We start from the raw sequence: 19,031 nt of genomic DNA on the forward strand, positions 1-19,031 counted from the left end.
GGGAGAAGAGGAGAGGGGGACCTGAGGCTGTGGAGGGCGGGCTACCGTCGAAGAAGATGCTCTCCAGGTCCCCGGGGCGGCTGCCTGTCGGGTCTCTGAGGTGCAGCTGCAGGTTGGGTAACCTCTGCCTCTTTGCCTTTATCAGAAATCTTCTTGTTCTTTCCTCTTTTCCTTCCAGCCGCCAGCTAACTCTGGTCTCCGGCTGCCTCTGCTCCTCCTGGTGTGGTTGCTCGAAGGGGGGGGGGGGGCGGAGAGGGGGGGGGCGGGGGAGGCCGAGAAGAGCTGGCAAAGCGTGGACAAACAGCCGCTAGGTGCCCAAAGCCGTGACACCTCAGACACTGTCCTGGCTGCTGTCCGGTGACTACCATGCTCTGGGTGATGCTGCCGGCATATGTCACGATCTCGATCACTGCCAGGAGAGTCGCAGGATCCGCCACAGCCACACGGACTCGGGGGGCTCCTGCCATAGTCACCACATCGGCGAAAGTATCGTGCATAACCCAACCAAAGTGGGAGCCCAGGTCCCTGACAATCGGCCGCAGCTCAGCAGCAAGACCTGGAAAAACTAGCGTCACTGGATGGCGAGGTATACGGAACCGAGCATCAAAATCTGCTGCGCTGAATCCACGATACCACGGGACTATCATGATAATCTTTCCATCCACTGACGTGGGGGAGCCACCAATCAGGTTGCTCGCAGCTTTCGCCGTGGAGAGTTTGAGCCAGAAGATGCTCCTTCCAATAAGGGCCACCTCCTCAATATGGCCGTCCTCTACCATGAGAGTGGACTGGAGCCAGTCCCTGATGGCTGATCTGGAGGGGGAATGTCCAATGACTCTGCCATAAACAGAGGTAAGGGCAAAGTCATTGGCAACCTCCTGAACCCGAGATGATTGTTGCTCTGTCAGGATGACGCAGTAGGCATCTGGAGAGGGAGGGTCCGTCTGGGCCTCCGGTTCCGGGCAGGGAGCCGCCATACCGCCAAGACACACTGCGAGGCTTCCGATGAGGAAGAGGCTGCCACCCAAAAAAGGGGGGTAGAAGCGGGAGGGTGGAGCCTGGGTGTGGCGGGAGGATGGAGGGCGGAGGGTGGAGGAAGCGGGGTGGGAGGGCAGGAAGCGGGGGTGGCACGGGGTGGAGGAGTGGGGGCGGGGAGCGGGTGAGGTGGGGAGGCAGGAATGGAAGCGGGGGCGGGGGAGAGGCGGAGTGGGGCGAGAGGACGGGCGGGGGGCGGGGGAAGGGGTGGGACGGAGGGGCGGGGTGGAGCGAAGGGGCGGGGGCAGAGGGCGGGCGGGGGAGGCGGGGGTGGAGCGGAGGGGCGGAGAGGCGAGAGGGGGCGGGGGCGGAAGGCGAGGGGTGAGGGGGCGGAACGGGAGGTGGGGGGTGAGCGGAGTGGTAGCGGGGTGGGGTGGAGCGGAATGGCAAGGGGAGAGGGGACGGAGCGGGGAGGGGTGAGCGAAGCGAGGGGGGGCGGAGCGAGGCGGGGGTGAGGCGGGGTGTGAGGGTGAGGGTGGAGGGGCTGCGGTGAGGGGAGGGGTGAGACGGGGTTGCGCGGGGGGGGAGCGGAGGTGCGAGGGAGGGTGAGGGCGGAGGTGAGGCGGGGATGGCGAGGTGAGGCGCAGCGGCAGCGGCGGGTGAGGGGGGGTGAGGGCGGAGAGGTAGGGGCGGGAGGGTCGAGGCGAGGAGGAGGAGGGCTAGGGGAGGTAGAGGTACGAAGGGGGAGGGGGAAGCTCGCAGGAGCGAAAACCTGAGGCAACAGCTGCTTTGAGATTCATGGTATTGGGAAATAATCTATGAGAAGTGGAATGTAGTTGTTAGAGCTATTTGGTACCAAAAGATATCCAAGAGAGGCAACAATTGCATTTTGTTAAATAAGAGTTACAAATATTTGTGTACTCTCATGTACTAAGAGATATTAAAAAAGTTGTGCCTAGATGAAAGAAGGGCAAGAGTGTCTTCAAAATGGATTTGGACATGCATGAGCACATGATGGGGTGTCTTGGAGTAGTGGATGAGGATGACTAAGACAATACAAAAAAATGTATTCTTTTAGTGGACTACTACGCTTGTTTTAGTAAATCCCAAACAGCCACTACACTTGTTTTTGTAAATCCCAAACAACCCCATGCTTGTTTTTAGTAAAAGTAAATCCATGGAAAACGTAAATCCCAAACAACCACTGCACTTGTTTTAGTAAATTCCAAAAAACCCCGTGCTTGTTTTTAGTAAATCTAAAACAACCCCTAGTAATCCCAAATGAGGAAAAATATATGCCACTTACCTTCTACAACCACCGGGTTGGTGACCACAAATCCTACACAAATGAATTGTATGCCAGTTTCAAATAAAACCATGTATGCTACACCAATGACTCATCATCCTCATTTCTACTATCATCTTCTTCCTTGACCTTTCCACAAGTGTTTGGGCTTGCAATGCACAAGCTCATATCACCCATTGCGGTGGTGCTTATGGACCATTGCGCTAGCAGGAATGTGTGTGTGTGTGAGAGTGTGCGTGCATGTGCATACTACTGTTAGAACAATGATTGCACTCAAGACCATCTAGTTCGCAGACTCAAATTCTCAAGATCTGCATTGCAGACTCACAACCATCGCATTCAAAAGATCCACACCTATAGATTAGTTTTAGCACAAAAGTACAAATCTTCACCCAAATATCCCAAGCCCCCTTGTGGCAGATCAATTCAATGATCTCCCCATTTGGCCATAGTTAAATCTAGCTAGAATCCTTGTCCAATAGTACTTTTAAGAGAAGCAATGCAAAACCATCATTGAGAACATGCCAAAACACTTGATACAAAACTTGTGGTAAGTGTGATAATTGGGTGTGTCATGTGAAATGTTCACCTTAGACTCAAATTGAGTCTAAGGTCACACAACCCTCGAGTGCTTATTTGATAGATATTTTCCATGATTCCTAGTGGGGCACATCTATTTAACAATAGGGCTTTTTTTCATCATAAGTTTAAAATGTAAACAAATTTGAAACACGGTATGTAAGGGTTTTTTCATTACCCTTGAGGGCCCTTTAATGGGTGATTCCTATATAGTGAAGACCCCCTTCCTTCCCAATCTTTGCAATTACCACAACATAAAGTTCACTTAGAATTATTAAGCTAGCGAACATGTAGTCATTCAATAATTCAATAGTAGGATTGGTTGTTAGGCCTATTTCTTCTCATAGAGTTGCAAACAAATAAATAAAGTCATGGACACACTACTTCAGCTCTTGTTTCCATCATTGAATTAATATTGTTTTAGTTGCATGCGACTTTAACACTACTTTAGTAGAAGGAGAGAAAAATGTCCTAGGACACTTTATGTCTTGTTAACTTAGCCACTTCCTCGAATTATTCTAAGCCATTGATGAGGCAATTTGGGGCTTCAATTATTGACTATAATAGCTTAAACAAATATGTTTTAATTCATTTTGTGATTTTTGAAAGGTAATATTAGTATTAACTTGAAATATATGCATGATATTGAAAGAATTGAAACCATGTATAAAGATATCATTTTAATGTATCACATCACTTGAATCAATGGTGTTTTGGCTTCAGCAAAACCATACAACACTATACAAATATATTATAATACATTTAGTGACTTTTGGATATATGCATGATATTAAAAGATTCATTGAAACTTTGTATAAATATATCATTTTGATGTATTCCTTAAGTGAAAATTACCAATCAATAAAAAGTAGAGTATGTTGAGATGGTTGTTATTTAATGGTGGAATTCTCCCTTGCCCACTTTGTGGGGTAGTTTGTGGCAATACAAGAGCATAATTTTGGCTTGTATTTCTCACCCCAATCTCTTTAAGCACATTGAATTTATTGTATTTATGGTGGAATTCTATTTTGCACCCACTTGAGTCTTGGTGGGATAGTTAGTGGCAGGTAGTGCTTTTATGACAAAAGGGCAATTTTGGCTTATATTTCCCACCCCAATCTGTCTCAATTCATTAGCAATACTACCTTAGAGGGAGAGTGCTATAGTGGAGGATTGAAACTGATTTTTCACATGTATACATTTCTTTCAAACATTAACTGAGATGTGTGTTTCAAATTGCAGTCATCATCATACAAAGCTTTTTACCAAGACTTAAAAGTGCCTATTAATAGCCCAATGTTGTAAAAAAAAAGTTGGCTCTCTCTTTTTCATGCTCTTTTTACCACTATACTAGGAGAGGAGGCAGTGCCCTCGTGTGCAATGGAACTCTCCCTAAAAGGTAGTGTTTTTATGAGCCCACGTGTGGAGTGGAACTCTCTCTAAGAGGTAAACCCTAAACCAAGATGGTTGTCCTAGATTCTTCTTACCAAGTCGGATGAATTTTGGAGACTTGTTTGAACATGAGCTTGAGGCCTAAGGCCATGCTCTATTTTATACCAAGTCGGATGAATTTTGGAGACTTGTTTGAACATGAGCTTGAAGCTCGGTGGCCATGGTGAGCGAGAGGGGGGGATCCGAAGTGCCACACTTCCCTTGAGCCGCTGGATCACATGTTTCATGGAGGGCCTGAGATTGGGATTCAGTTGGATGCACCACAGCGCCACCCTCATCATCCTCAACGCTTGCGCTGCGTCCAAGTACAAGGATGCCAGCCGCGGATCAACCAGCTCCAATTCTTTCCCTTCTTGAGCCTTGAGAACTGCCCACGATGGTAAATACCACGCTTCCGATTGATCTAGCATCGATAGCACGCAGGAGCACCATCCCATAGCTGTACACATCGCCTTTCTTTGAAACAATGGAATGTAGAAGCCATTCCGGAGCAATATGCCCAGGGGTTCCTCGCACAGCAGTGTTCACCTGAGACGTCTCTCGGTCCATGATGAGCCTGGACGCACCAAAATCGGCAACCTTGGGCACAAATTAGGTGGAGTCGAGCAGAATGTTTTGGGGCTTAACGTCAAAATGGAAGATGGTGGGCTGGGAGCAATCCTCGTGAAGATAAGCCAGAACTTGAGCTGAGCCTAAAGCTATATTGAATCGCGTGTTCCAATCTAGTAGCTTTTCGTCCTCCTGCCTGAAAAGCCACTGGTCCAGAGAGCCGTTTTTTATATGCTCGTACACTAGCAAGCGCTTGTTGTTTTTTGAACAAAAGCCGAACAGGCGAACGATGTTCACGTGGCTAATTCCGCTGATGATAGCCACCTCGGCGAGCCTTTTCACTGCTACCTCCCTGCCATCGGGAAGAGTCCCTTGGTACACGGAGCCAAAGCCACCAGCGCCTAGCTTTCGGCTAAACCGATCTGTAGCCAATTCAAGATCCCTATAGGTGAATCTACGAGGCAGCGAGGGCAAGGTTCTTAACATTGCTTCGTCAGATTGGACGTCAACGTCGGTGGATGTTCTTGATGACAAGATATACAAGCATGTCACAACAAATATGAGACCGACTAAAGCCACGGAACCTGAACTTATGATAGCTGCTAGCACAGCTCTGGAGAGTGGATGTTGAGCCGAAAAATCATTGGATGCATTGTAAACGTTAAGGTGGGTAGAATAACTTGAATCCGGGACATGGATCAAGCTCAGCACCTGACTTACTGCAAAACAAGAAGAGGTATTGTGTTGATAGAAAACTGCCGCACACGAGCAATTCGACATGCAAAGATTCTGGCAATCGCTCAGAGGCACTGTATTGTTGTTCCAGCCTATCAGAAGCATGGAACATTCTGAATTTCCAGCATGTAGTGGTTGCTGGTGTTGCTCGTCTGGTTATTGCAATTTTGAAGGGCGGCAGTAGGCGAACAACCCAGACTTGGTGTTGTCGAATCAGTTGGCCGGAATTAACAGGTTGTTCGTCTTGAGGCGAACAGATCCCATAGGATCCACAAGCCTCAGGTGATTGACAATAGAGTGGAAGCTGAGAACTCGCGGCATACGACGTAAGGGGGCTGCTCGCCAACGTCCAGAGTCGAACACCCTGGCTCATTACGGAAGCCCATATCTGTAGATCATTTGCCTCAGAGGATGAGTGTCGCTGAAGTTGCCGTCGTTATCTAGCTTCATGAAGTCGATTTGGTCCTGATAAACAATCCGCAGCTGGTCATGACAAGGCGATTGCAGGTAGAAGAATCCACCCGATCCAAAACTGAGGACAGCATCGGAAGAGGAGCAACTCCTGTGCAGCGTTTTCGTGACATTGTTGGTGTCGGGAGGATCTGTAGAGCTAAAAGTCGCTACGGAGACTTCAGTGCTGAAAGACGCAGTGGGGACAGCGATCCAATAAGGGACAGGACCGGGGATATGAGAGAAAAGAACGATGCCATTTGGGTTCATGAGGGCGGAGTAGAGAGACGATTGGCTGACCAAAGCAATGCCGCGACTGAAATTCTGATTGGGAAGAAGGGTGTCGAAAGGATGGTCGAAGCTTTCCCAGACGCTCTCGTTGGTGCTATCGTGGAGAACCAGGTGAGCAGAGTCTAGCAACGCCATAGCCGCCACATCGCTCACATTCCAAACGACGGTGCCGTCCAAATCCTTCAACACCAATCGACTGCTGGATTCAACAACCAAAGAAGCGTTCAGAGAGACTAGATTTCGGGGGTTCGCCGTCCAAATTAGGCTGTCCATCTAAGCAAATGCAGAGGCTAACTGTTGGGTTTTCGGGGATGGACTCGGGTATGGACTGGTTATGGAGGAAACCAAAGGAGATGAGATATCCAGAGCTGATTGGCGACTGAAGGGAGGGGAGGATGTAGTAGAAAGTCCCTTGGCTGGAATCAAGACGGGAGATGGGACGAGATGAGTTGAGATTAGGATCAATGGCAGCATGCCAGCCTTGAGGCAAAGCAATCCGAGATACAGTCTGGCACAAGCTCAAGCCTACAACAATAGAGATTACACTCAACACAGCAAAGGCAGCCAACGCCATATTGCAGCTGGCCTTGCAGCAGCTTCCTAGTGCATTTGTGGAAGATTTTTAGAGAGCGGTGGCATCTCCTTGGAGATGCAAGAGAAGAATACTCTATTTTGACTTTGCTGGAGATGAATGTGGAATAGTCAAGTAATCGCAAAGAATCTTCCTACTCTTGAGTGTTGGACACGGATTCCCACAGGAGGAATGCTCTCCAATAGAGTAGCATGACCCGTCTACGACGGGTCTCAAGGTTGGGATCAAAGGCTCCCTTTCGTTGCCTTTCGTTTCTCTGCGCGCTCTCTCTCCTTCTTCTTCTCTCTCTTTCACTCTCTGTGCTCTCTCTCTTTTGTATATTTAAAAATGTGTGTCTCTCTCTCTCCCCTCATTGCTTCTTCTTCTCTCTCTCCTTCACTCTCTCTGCTCTCTTCTTATGTATATTTAGATTCTCTCTCTCTCTCTCTCTCTCATTTATTATTTTTCTCTCTCATTCTTCTTCTCTCTCTTTGACTGTGTCTTATAGAAATCTCTCTCTCTCTCTCTCTCTCTCCTCTTTTCACACAAGAGAGAGAATTTATGTATGTATGCATGTATGTATGAATATCTAAATGTAAATAAACACACATGTATTTATATATATTTACTTATAATCATGTATAACGATAGATAATATTTATAATAAATATAATTATATCTACATATGATACATAAAAATATATATATAGAAATAATATAATGTATATATGCATATATACAATTATATATTTATAAATATAAATAAATATAGATATAGATATAAATATATACATATATGTATTATATTATATCTATATATAGAATATATATGTATTTCTCTCTCCTCTCTCTGGTTTGTCACATCAACAGTTTGCCTCCTCGCCACATCATCTGTACTGGTCTACGCTGTCATGCCTATCTTGCCACATCATGGGTCAACCGTGCCGCCAGGACCAATCTTGCCACATCATGGGTCAACCACACCGCCAGGACCTATGCTGTCAGCCATCTAGCACGCAACTCGCGGTCCCGCACCATGCCACCCGCAACCCGCAATCCATAGTCCGCAACCCACCACTCGTGCCGTGCCATGCCATCTGCAATCTGCATGTCATTTTGCAAGCTGTGCCACATGCGCGCAATCTGTCCTCTGCTCTTTGTCTGCCACATGTCGTGTCATTGTCGCATGGGCTCTGCCATCTGCTCTATGCTTTCGCGCAATCTGCCATGTGCTATTTGCTCTGCGCCATGTCATTGCCATTTGCCACGTCGCGTATGTCGCACAGTCTGCCATCTGCTCTGTCCCTTGGGCTCTTCCACATGTCATCGTCGTGTACTCCAAAACCTCTGAAGCTCCATTTGAAGCTCGAGTGTGCTCCCCGAGCCAACCTCTCCTTTATAGACAGAATAGATGCCCTCCTTAAGAAAAGTGGGATTTTACAAGACTTAGGAATGCTCTTCTTTATAATAGTTTGTGCTTTGAGAAAGAGAAAAATCTACCTTTTACATATTAAAGTGAGTTGCAATTTCCTTGAAATCCTCCATGTTGCTATTTTTATCCTTGAAATTCTCTCTCTCTCTCTCTCTCTCTCTTCTTCTTCTTCTTCTCTCTCTCTATCTCAGTCTTTCAATTGGCCCCCTTTTCCATGCACCATCACAGGCAGGCCTCTTGAATGTATTCAACTTATTTATTTTTTAGCTTTCAATTCGCCCCCTTTTTCGTGCACCATCACAGGCAAGCCTCTTGAATGCATTCAACTATTTTTAAAAAAAATCTTGTCATGTGTCTTCTTTTGTGTGTATTTGGTCAACATGACTTTTTGGCCCTTCTAAGGTTCTATGGAAAGTGCCTTGGTTTTTTGGACTTGCCTCACTTGAGGGTCGGTTTTCCTTTATACTAGAAAGTAGTTGGCATTAAATATTGCCTTTCTTTAGTATTGTCTTTAGCACGACCTTAAATAACTCTTCCTTTTATTAAAGCAGGGCCATAGTGGTTTTGCCACCTTGTTTGTAAGTACTTTATTAATATAGAAAAGAGGTGGCAAAACCACAATGGCCCTCCTTTAATGTCCGAGCCCAAAAACCACTTTTGTCAAAGAAAGGGGTCATTTTTTCACATGGGTCATCTTAAAAAAAGAGATCCAAAGACCCCTTTCTTAATGAAAGTTGTTTTTAGGCTGCCCTTTTTCACATGAAAGCAACCCAGAAACCCTTTTCGTTAACGTAATGGGTTTTGGGCTGCTCTTTCTCACATGAAAGCAATCTAAAACCCCTTTCTTCAAAGAAACAGGTTTTTGAGCTACTCTTTTTAGTACAAAGTAGCCCAAAAACCCTTTTGTCGAAGAAAGAGGTCTTTGGGCATCTTTCATTTCTATGGCCCATGGAAGAAAAAAAAGCCCCAAATACCCCTTATTTGACAAAAGGGGATTTTGGGCTACTTGTATTTGAAAAAAAGAATCCCAAAAACCCCTTTCGTCAAAGAAAGGGGTCTTTGGGCCTTTTTTTTAACATGGCCCATGTGGCCCAAATACCCCTTTCTTCGGTGAAAAGGGTTTTTGGGGGCTCTTGTTTTTGCATGGGCCATGTTAAAAAAACAGGCCCAATGGCCCTTTCTTTAATGAAAGGGGCATTTGGGCTTCTTTTTTTCAAATGGGGCTTCTAGTAAGTATGCACGGTGGATGTTTTAGTAGAGGATGCTAAAATTAAGTAATCATGTAGAGTAGTATTGTGAATAAAGGGGTCTCATGAACAATATTTATATTTAGAATGTCAACAAACATTACATATTTGCAAGCTGAATTGGTAAGATGCTCAATGTGGTTAAATGGGTAGTAAAATATAGCATCTTTGCAGGGTGGTTTTGTGACTAAGGAGTCTATGATGCTACAACAAAATTATCTAGTTAAAGATAATATACACCACGCTCAAAAAATTTTGCTCGGATCATGCAGAGAGAAAAGACACATCCACTTACAATGGGCATAGCCCTACAAGCCCTCAATACATGGCACTTGTGCATTAGGTGCCAATGCCGGTTGCCTATACACTAGGATTGGTGGATGTTGGTATTGATTGGGCTGGGGTTGTGCTACCCTCATATTATAGAAACATGTATTTGCATCATGCCCTGCAACATTGCAAATGGGACACCATAACCGTGGGGGCTGAGCCACTTCTGGTGGTTTTAGTCTATTCCTCACGATTGGGCATTCATTGGTTATATGGTTGGCCATATAGTGTGGGCACCAAACATTTTGTCTCCATGGGTACTGTGGTGGCTGAGAGACACACAGCTTTTGCTCGATGGCTTGCATCATTTCACCTTTTACTCTTAGGGCCATGGCTTCCACTTTGGTCCTCAGTGGTGCGATCTTTTTGGGAAGTGCTTCCCTTCTTTGAAGATTTCTTGCCTCGCGATGATTTGATTTATAGCCATCACTGTCACTGTCAGTATCAGTCATGCCGTACTCAATGTCAATTGCAGCTTCATGAGTGTCATTGAAATGTGCATAGCTACTGACTTTTTTCATGTCCTTGCGAATGGATTTTTTCAGGCCAGAGATAAACCATGCTATGAGGTACTTGTCATCCAGACGGGGAACACACTTTCCTATTAATCTTTTCATTCTTCCTAAGTATGTTCTTTCTTGTGCATTGCTATATTGCCTAGTTATAATGCGGGGTCATCTTGCAACGTTTCTGTTTGGAATCTTCTTCTAAACTACTCAGATAGCAGAAGTGACCATGTGGTTCTTTCCTCTATGAGAAGTTTGAGGTACCATTCTGAAGCCTCATCGGTTAGGGCATTGTACTTTGGCATTTCCAATTTGCCTTGAGTGTCTTCTGCCATTGTTGTTTTAGTTGCGGTTGAATTGTTGACCAAAGTAATCTGCATGCTATGGATCGTCGTTATCTATTTCCCTTAGGTCCTCCATGCTGCTTGTTGATGGTAAGAGGTTGAATTTTGGGAGAGCGTCGAGGGCCGAAGAAAGCTCGTGAAAGTATGCAGGTGCTAGTCTTAATCTAGATCTAAGGTGCATACACAATGCTTAATTGTATCTTTCAAGTGAGTGCATTTGACTTTGAAATCTACAATTGATTTCAACCTTTGTAGCCCGATAATGGGCAAAAAATATGCAATCGATGGGCCAAAATCAGAGCCTACATAATGGCAACTACCGAGACTGAAAATGATAGTAAAAAGAATTAAAAATTATCATTTGAGATTGGACTTTGTGTGCATGAATGTTGGCATCAAACTGGGTCCGATTTGGTCTTCAAACGGCCAAGATACGGGCCTTGAAGAAGGGGTAAAAATGTTAGGGGGGTTAGAGATGCATTAGTGTAGTAGGGACCATTGTGTTAAGAATGTGCCTAGGATTGTCCCACGTGAGTGTAGAAATGTGCCAATGCAGACGGATTGTCAATCGGAGGTCAGGTGGAAGCTAGTAAGCAAAATAGTGCAAAAAAGGGGCCCACACGGGGTGCAAATTGATGAGTGTTATGGATGCCTAAATGGTGTGGAATGGGCTGGAAAATTTCCTCATAGCATTGTTTCCATGTGTGAAACCGCGGCTCAATCTAGGTCCAATTTGGGTCTGAAATAAGCAAGTTATGAACCTATAAATCTCATATTAAACCAGACAGGTACATAGGAAACACGCAGATTCACCTACACTAGTTAGTTTAGTTAACTGAATTGAAATTTGGTTACTCTAATCTAACCATGGCCCTAACTAACTATAGTTAGTTGAACCAACTATAGTATCCTAACCTAACCTAGCTCCTCTAGCTAGGGTTACTGAGGGATAAAGTTAGGGTAAGGGTTAGGTTAGTGGTTTTTCTTTAAAAAACTATCCCCTCCCCTCGAGCTGGGTGGTGGAGGGCAGTGCGGCACCCATGGCCCTGCGACAAGACACCCGACGATGCCCGCACGTGCGACATGGTACCCAGCGGTAGCCTTGCACATGGCGCGATGCTCAATGTGGTGTGTTTCCCTAAGGACCGGCACCCGAGGTGCATGGCCAACGGTGCACGGTGCCGTAAGGACTAACAACGCTCGATGTGGCACAGTGCCCTAAGGGCTGATGCCCGAGGTGCACGGCTAACAGCTCACAGTTCCCTGTGGCTCACAATGCTCGATGCACCCACACCTATGTGGGTGTGCGATCACAGCACGATGCTTGGAGGGTACGCCAATGGCCAATAGCGCAGCGCTCGCGGGGTGTGCGGTCGAGGCATAGTACTCGAAGTACCGGCACTGGCCCAAGGCATGAGAAATGAGGTTGGCTCGATGAAGCGAGGGGTGGGGCGGCGAAGTGAGGGGTGGGGGAGGTGGAGGGGGGGAGGGGGGGGAGGATGTGAAGAGGGGGGGGGGAGGAGGTGGAGGGGAGAAGGGGGGGAGGCGGTGGAATGGGGAAGGTAGAGGTGGGGGTTGTAGAGGGGGGGGGGGGGTGGTGGAGGGGAGGAGAGGAGGTGGTGGTGGAGGGGGGAAGGGGGGAAGGGGGGAAGGGGGGGGGTTGGGAGTGGAGGGGTATGGGAGGTGGGTTGGAGGGGTGGGAGGTGGTGGTGGAAGGAAGAGGTGGGGGGGAGAGGTGTGGAGAGGAGGTGTGGAAGGAAGAGGTGTGGAGAGGTGGGGGGGTGGTGGAAGGAAGAGGTGGTGGTGGAAGGAGGGTGGAGAGGTGGGGGGGGGGGGGGGGGGAGGTGGTTGGGGGGGATGGGAGGTGGGAGGTGGCAGGGGGTGAGAGGTGGGGGGAGGCAATGGAAGAGAGGGGGAGGGGGGTGGAGAGGTTTGTGGAGGTGGAGGGGGGGGGAGGGGAAGTGGAGGTGGAAAAGGGGAGTGTAAGGAGATGGGGGTGTAGAGAGAGGTAGAGAGATGGTGGAGCAAAGGGTGAAGGGGGTGTAGAGAGCGGTAGAGAGATGTTGTGGAGGGGGAAAGGATGATTACCTTGAGTGGGGGATGGATGAAAAAAGTGGAGATAGTGGGGAGGAAGATGATTGGAGGTGGAGATGGAGATGGAAGGGGGGATGACGGAAAAAGTGGTGGTGGAAGGGGGGTTAACGAAAAAAGTGGTGGTGGTGGTGGTGGTGGAAATGGTGGACGGAAGTTGGAGGACAAAAAATAAAGATAGACGAAAAAAATGGAGGCTTAATGAAATTTGGAGAAGGAAGTGGCTTGGAAAAGTGTGGGGAAAGAAGAAGGGGGGTTGGTGCTGCTTTTATAGGATGTTGGGATTAAGGGTTAATTTTGGGTGTTTAGTGTATTAATGTGATTATGTAAGTCAACATTATCCTTTTGCACCATTTGGAAGCATTTTTCACTCCTTTGCCTTGAGGGATGTATCTTGAATGTTTTTTCGAAGGAGGTTCTTTTTCACACATGCAAACACGTGCTCCACTTTCGCTTTAGGTACTAACCTCCCTGGCAATAGTGCCAAAATGTTGTTACTGTTTCTTCCAAGTGCAGGTTCCAAGGGTGTTGGTCACCGACAATCATGCCGTTGTCCTCGGGTCATATTTCGATGAGAGGTGTAGGCTAAAGCATGGAAAGCAAGTCTCATGTGCACGTGGGTGAGAAAGAGGGTTTGATCATAATGATTGATGGAGGCTCCCACCTCCACATGAGTTCAAGGGTTTAGAAGGGGATTTCAGGATTCAAAAGGGGGACAGGGCTGAGAGAGCTAACTAGGAGTTCCAGGGTTCAGAGGGGGTTGCAATGTTTAGGAGGAGTCCAAGGTTGAGGAGTGGAGAGCTAGTCTCCTTCACAGATTCGAGGGGTAAGGGTCAAAGAGGGACAAGGAAGGAGGAGGAGGAGGGAGGAGAGTGGAGGAGGAGGGAGGGAGGACGGTAGGTTCCAAGGGTAGGGGATAGTAATCCCTGATTGTGGCGGTGTTGTTAATATTTCTCCCAAGTCCAGGTTTCGAGGGTGTTGGTCACCTACAATCGTGTCATTGTTCATTGTAGCATAGGTATTCACAAATGTAGCATAGGTCCTCGGGTCATATTCCGATGAGAGGTGTAGGCTAAAGCGTGGAAAGTAGGACTCATGTGCGCATGGGTGAGAAAGAGGGCTTGATCATAACGATTGATGGAGGCTCCACCTGAATGGGAGTTAAGGGTTTAGAAGGGGATTTCAAGGTTCGAAAGGGGGACAGGGTTGAGAGAGCTAACTAGGAGTTCCAGGGTTCAGAGGGGGTTGCAAGGTTTAGGAGGAGTCCAAGGTTGAGGAGAGGAGAGCTAGTCTCCTTCGTGGATTCGAGGGATAAGGGTTGAGGAGGAGGGACAAGGAAGGAGGAGTAAGAGGGAGCAAAGTGGAGGAGGAGAGAGGGAGGAGGAGGAGGAGGGAGGAGGAGGAAGGAGGGAGGAGGACGGAGGAGAAGGAGGAGCGAGGAGGAGGAGGAGGAGGAGGAAGGCGGGAGGAGGAGGGAGGAGGAGGAGGAGGAGGAGGAGGAACGAGGAAGAGGGGGGAGGAGGAGGAGGAGGGAGGAGGAGGAGGAGGATATAATGTAGGGGAGGGGAAAATTGGAGGGGGGGTGGGGTTATATTCTTGGAGAGGGGAATTTTAGAGGGGGGGGGGGGGGGAGAGGATAAATTTTAATTGGAGAGGGAGGGGAGGGGTTAATGGAGAGGGAAAAGAAAAAAAGGGGGGCCAAAAGAAAAGGGGTTTAAATTAAAACATGAAGTAGTTATATAGAAACCACAGAAAAAGGGGGGGGGGGGGAGGGGGGAAGTAGAGTAGAGAGGGGGATTTAGGAAGATAGAAGAAAAGGGGGGGGGGGGGGGGGAGGGGGGTTAGAAGCAAAAAGATTAAGGGGGGAAGGAGAGGGGTATTTAAAAAGCAATTAATTAAAAAGGGAAAGGGCGCGGGGGGGTTAGAAGTAACCAAAAAAGGGACCCGAGAGTCCCTTGTCATTTACAGAGGAAGGTACGAGGAGAACTAAGCGTGGGAGTCGTGTTACGAGCAACGCCAATCGTGTGTGTATGATGGAGCCACAGTGCCACTGAGAAGACGAAGTAGTTGGGAGGCAACACGGGAGTTTGGACTCTAGAGCAGCTTAGCAGTAGAGGTCGCGGACCGGCAGAGGTGTAGTAGCGCATTCAAGGCACTCATAGTAGTAAAGGAGAGGTAGTGTAGCAGTCAAGGCTAACGAGCAATAATTATGGATAGGAAGGAGCCGCAAGGCAGTCAGCTAGTCTAGAGAAGGCGAAACGTGAGAGGTATGGTATTGGATAAGAGTTTTGCTAGCAGCAAGGAGGAGTGGTAGAAGTGGGCATGTAGTTTGTGGAGGCAGCTTTGGAAGAAATTAGAAAGCAAGGATAGGGAGTCAAAGTAGGAGTGCTTTTATAGGCTAGGGAGTCTAAGTCGGGGAAGGGGTCGAGAAAGCAAGTGTATGCAGAGAATTAGGTCGGGGGAACCTAGAGAGTAGAGAGTTGTTAGGCGAGTCGTGAGGAGGATATACAATTTACATTATTTTCATAGTGGTTAGCTAAGGGCAAAAAGTGAATTAATAATTAACTAGAGTTAAAAAAGATAAATTAGGATATTTGGAAGACAAGTAATAAGAAAAAGTATATATATAAGAGCCAAAAATTTTTAACAAGACAAGATAAATTAGTAAGGGAAATTAGGAAAATAAAAAGGAAGAAATTAAGGGCGAGAAAAACATTTAAGGGAAAATAAAGTAGGATAGTAGACAAGGTATTAGGAAAACGGGGAAAAAAAAGGTAAGTAAAATAAGGGGACCATTTGGAAGGAATAAAGGAAAGTAGCAATACTAAAAAATTGAGCAATAATAAACGGAGTAAATAAGGTGTAAAAAAGATTTTAATAAAAGGAAAGTAAGGGGGTTTTTTAAGCGTAGTTGATAAATTAGAGGAGGGAAAGGGGAAATATTATAAAGGACTAGGAAAAAAAAGGAATTTTTAATAATTATTATTAAATAAGGAGAGAAAGAAAAGAATGAGGCGTTTAATTTGGGGGTGGGGATTTAAGAGTTTAAAAAACCCAAGGAAGGAGATAGGGAGGGGGTAGAGAGAGATGGTAGAAAAGACAAGGAGAGGGTAGAGAGAGAAACAAGGGAGATTGAGAAGAAATACGGAGAAAATTAGGGACAAATTAAGGGGAGATAAGGGAGTTTGAGAGAAAAAGAAATTAGGGAAATTAAGGGGGGTTGTCGAGGGAAGATCTAATGAGCAAGTGGCCAAACCAATGGAGGAAGGGATAGTAAGTGTGTGTGTGTGTGTGTGTGTGGGTGTGTGTGTGTGTGTGTGTGTACCAACCTTTGCCCCAGTAGGATACAACACACTAGGTGAGACAAAAGGTCATCACCTAGTGTGATGACCTACTATCTACCTGAAGAGAATAAGAAGTATTGAGAAGTGCAAATCAAATTAATGGAAATGGAAAAGAAGTACTTGAGTGAGGTAGGTGAATAGTATGGAAGCAAAATGGTTTAACAGATATATGGATAAGTTGTGGTTATAGTAATATTAGGCAAGAAAAGGAAGTGGACACTTTTGACAATGATATGGATTAGAAGAGTATTATATAAAAGGAAAAAATATAACAAAAACTTAAGTGTAATAAAACAGTGTTGCTCAAAGAGATATGAAACGAGTCAAAAGGCAAAAAAAAAGGCCATAATGACTTAAATGTATTGTTTGGGAGGTGGGATAAATGTTTATTAGAAAACATTTAAAAAAATAAAGAACAAGTTAAAGAAGGAGCCAAGAAGCCAAAACGGCCTTAATCACTTAAGTGTACTATGTGCAACCGTCTAGAGTTGTAGGGGAGACGACCTATGTGTGGAAGACTTTACAACACCCCTTTGCATAGTGAAAAGACAAAGAGCAAAGTTAGACAATGAAGCAAGACTAATTGCATTAACAGAAAAGTTTGTACAAGTCGGTGAATCCCTGTTTATAAAGGAGACTAGCAGTGGGCACTTTTGTAGAAATGACTTTATGGAAACTGTATGGAAGTTGAGCTTGGATAAGTCCTAGCAAGCATCACTTTTATTGAATAGGGGAGTCTACCTACCTGCCACCATCCAACAAGAAAACATGATGAGAACCAAGTTAACTTCAGTTGGGAAGACAGGTGTCATAAACCCTCCTCCCTTGTTATCAGGGTCAAAATAAATTAGATGCTTAGCCATGAACCAAACCAGTGTGATGAAAAAAATTAAATACAATGGATGGGTTACTTCAAGTGTGGAAAAAAGTTCGGTTGAGTGGTTCAAGTGTGGAAAAAGGTTCGGTATATGGAAAGAAGGTTTTAATCTACGACAAATGTCTTTAAGGAAACAAAATCAATAGTAAATAAAGGAGATAGAAAGCAGTTAATTTTGTTAAGAGATGGCATAAGTTGAGTAAGTTTAGAGGGGAGAAATAAAAGATGGGAGAGGGGAATTTTAGAGGGCGAAAAAAGGTTGGGGGGGGGGGGGGGGGGGGTTAATGGAGAGGGAAAGGAAAAAAAGGGTGGCCAAAAGAAAAGGGGTTTAAATTAAAACATGATTTAGTTATATAGAAACCAGAGAAAAAGGGGGGGGGGGGAAGGGGGGAAATAGAGTAGAGAGGGGGATTTAGGAAGATAGAAAAAAAGAGGGAGGGGGGGGTTAGAAGCAAAAAGATTAAGGGGGGAAGGAGAGAGGTATTTAAAAAGCAGGGAGGGGGCAGAGTGAGATGGTAGACAAAGACAAGGAGGGGGTAGAGAAAGATAGATGGAGAGAGAGAGAGAGAGAGAGAGAGAGAGAGAGAGAGAGAGAGAGAGAGAGAGAGAGAGAGTAACAAGGGAGTTTGAGAAAAAATACGAAGAAAATTAGGGACAACTTAAGGGGAGATAAGGGAGTTTGAGGGAAAAAGAAATTAGGGAAATTAAAGGGGGTTGTCGAGGGGAGATCTAATGAGCAAGTGGCCAAACCAATGGAGGAAGGGATAGTAAGTGTGTGTGTGTGTGTGTGTGTGTGTGTGTGTGTGTGTGTGTGTGTCTATACCCACCTTTGCCCCAGTAGGATATAACACACTAGGTGAGACAGTAGGTCATCACACTAGGTGAGACAGTAGGTCATCACCTAGTGTGATGACCTACTATCTACCCAAAGAGAATAAGAAGTATTGAGAAGTGCAAATTAAAATAATGGAAATAGAAGAGAAGTACTAGATGAACAGTATGGAAGCAAAATGGTTTAACAGTTATATGGATAAGTTGTGGTTATAGTAATATTAGGCAAGAAAAGGAAGTGGACAGATTTGACAATGATATAGATTAGAAGAGTATTATATAAAAGGGAAAAATATAACAAAAATGTAAGTGTAATAAAATAGTGTTGCTCAAAGAGACATGAAAGGAGTCAAAAGGCCAAAAGAAAGACCATAATGACTTAAATGTATTGTTTGGGAGGTGGGAGCCGAAATAAGTAGAGGGCTGTAGAGAGTTTTGGATTCAGCGCGTGACATATGATGAATAATTCTGCAAGGACAAGAGAGGGATTAGAAAGATGTTTGTTAGAAAACATAAAACAAAATAAAGAACAAGTTAAAGAAGGGAGCCAAGAAGTTAAACAGCCTTAATGAGTTAAATGTACTATGTGCAACCGTCCAGAGTTGCAGGGGAAACAACCTGTGTGTGGAAGAATTTACAACACCGCTTTGCATAGTGAAAAGACAAAAGAGTGAAGCTAGACAATGAAACAAGACTAATTGCATTAACAGAAAAGTTTGTACAAGTCGATGAATCCCTATTTATAAAGGAGACTAGCAGTCGGCACTTTTGTAGAAATGACTTTGTGAAAACTGTATGGAAGTTGAGCTTGGATAAGTCCTAGCAAGCATCACTTTTATTGAAGAGGGGAGTCTACCTACCTGCCACCATCCAACAAGAAAACATGATGAGAACCAAGTTAACTTCAGTTGGGAAGACAGGTGTCATATACCCTCCTCCCTTGTTATTGGGGTCACAATAAATTAGATGCTTAGCCATGAACCAAACTAGCGTGATGAAAAAAAGAATACAAAGGATGGGTTTCCTCAAGTGTGGAAAAAAGGTTCGGTTGAGTGGTTCAAGTGTGGAAAAATGTTCGGTAGTATGGAGAGAAGGTTTTAATCTATGACAAATGTTTTGAA

The 19,031-nt window shown here is 45.6% G+C and overlaps 1 pseudogene; it reads right to left on the bottom strand.

The window, feature by feature from the left end:
• Window positions 1-4,332: 4,332 nt before the first annotated feature.
• Window positions 4,333-5,641, bottom strand: LOC147902508 (G-type lectin S-receptor-like serine/threonine-protein kinase SD2-5; annotated as a pseudogene).
• Between the last annotated feature and the right edge of the window lie 13,390 nt (window positions 5,642-19,031).

Source organism: Dipteris shenzhenensis, chromosome 4, assembly GCF_047967505.1.
Source record: "Dipteris shenzhenensis isolate YYH24624 ecotype China chromosome 4, Dip_SZ_1.0, whole genome shotgun sequence".
Classification (NCBI taxonomy): Eukaryota; Viridiplantae; Streptophyta; class Polypodiopsida; order Gleicheniales; family Dipteridaceae; genus Dipteris; species Dipteris shenzhenensis.